The sequence below is a fragment of the Electrophorus electricus genome, unplaced genomic scaffold (genome assembly GCF_041902795.1).
Source record: "Electrophorus electricus isolate QZ-2024a unplaced genomic scaffold, ASM4190279v1 Scaffold34, whole genome shotgun sequence".
Classification (NCBI taxonomy): domain Eukaryota; kingdom Metazoa; phylum Chordata; class Actinopteri; order Gymnotiformes; family Gymnotidae; genus Electrophorus; species Electrophorus electricus.
In genome coordinates, this window is record NW_027658627.1 from 1,404,796 (window position 1) to 1,406,181 (window position 1,386).

Genomic DNA, 1,386 nt, shown 5'->3' on the forward strand with positions numbered 1-1,386 from the left:
CTTGACCTAGTTCTCCTAGAGTGGGACTTGTTTGCAGATCGGACAAAAGCTGAAGACACAGTGGAATGGCAATTCTCTAGGAGATCATACCAAATCCTGCATCCACCCTAAATATTTCATCTAGCTGTGAAGTCAAAAAAGCTTATTCCTGAAATGACAGGAATAGTTCTTGCAGATTCTGATATGCTATGCAAACACTATAAAATGTGAGCTATGTTAGATCTGGCAGCCATTGGCTCTAACTGTCTCTTTTTATTGAGTTAAGCAATGCTTACAGAATAACTTTCTATGGCTTCAAATACTTCCAAGAATTAAACCTTGCAGAGCTCTGTAGCTAGACACATTGTCTCTGTAGGTTTGACATGTTCATTTGACAAACTAGCTAAAATAGCATCTTTTGGTTTGAATAAATTGCCCCTTAGACCCAGACAAAAAATTGCTCAAAATCTTTCTGCTTATTCATGCAGCAATGACACAGATTTCCAAAGAAAGAGGACGTATGGTTAAAGCTAGAAAAAAATGCCTACTCTGTGCTCAGGCAGAAAATCTGATATTTTAAATATGTCCCTAAAAGGTTTATATTCCTTGGCTCACAGAATCAGACATTACATTTTTGTTGTTATGGCAGATTTCATGGTGTAATAGACAGCACTATGTAACTCGCAGCAATAAAGCTCAGTGGACTTTGCAATTGATGATTTCGTCACTGTGTACAACTGCACTGAATTGCTCTTTAACAAAAGCTTCTCCACATTTGCTTTTGAAGTTTAATTCAAAAGTTGGCTACAGAATAACCATTTGTCAGAGGGAACAATAAGTGTCAACTTTCACCTATGCTCGGTCGAAAAAGTGGCCGTAATCTCGTTGACACCAAGTCTACAATTTCATGGAAAGGTTCCCTTCAGTGCTGCACCAAAAACTGCGAAATGAACGGAGAAAGGCCGATTAGCTCAGTTGGTCAGAGCGTGGTGCTAATAACGCGAAGGTCATGGGTTCGATCCCCATATGGGCCATGTGGGTTTTGTTTGATGAATGACCCCTTGTCAACAAACCACCTGTTTGAACTTGTGTTGCTTATAACATTGCTTGTAAATCACAATCTGCTAAGACATGTTCCAAGTACATGAGAGTGTGTTCTTGATTACAAAACTTTGCCCATGGATTTGTGCTTGTTTACAAATCTTGGACAATGCAGAGAAAAGTATGAAATCAGAGGGACTCTGGCATTAGTGTAAGGCTCTCGATCGCTGTGTGAATAGGTCAAAGAAGCAATTCCAGAGGCATGCAGACAACCTGCATCCTCCCCATCAAATTATAGCCAGTTAGGTGTCTGGCAGTGCCAGGGAGTTCAAATCCTTTAGTCTGAAATGTGTTGGGATATGATTA

At 39.9% G+C, this 1,386-nt stretch overlaps 1 non-coding gene across 1 annotated transcript; it reads left to right on the plus strand.

Annotated features, from left to right (window-relative positions):
* Positions 1–939: 939 nt before the first annotated feature.
* trnai-aau (transfer RNA isoleucine (anticodon AAU)) lies at positions 940–1,013 on the plus strand. The gene has a single exon. It is a non-coding gene; the product is annotated as a tRNA-Ile (tRNA).
* Positions 1,014–1,386: the final 373 nt, after the last annotated feature.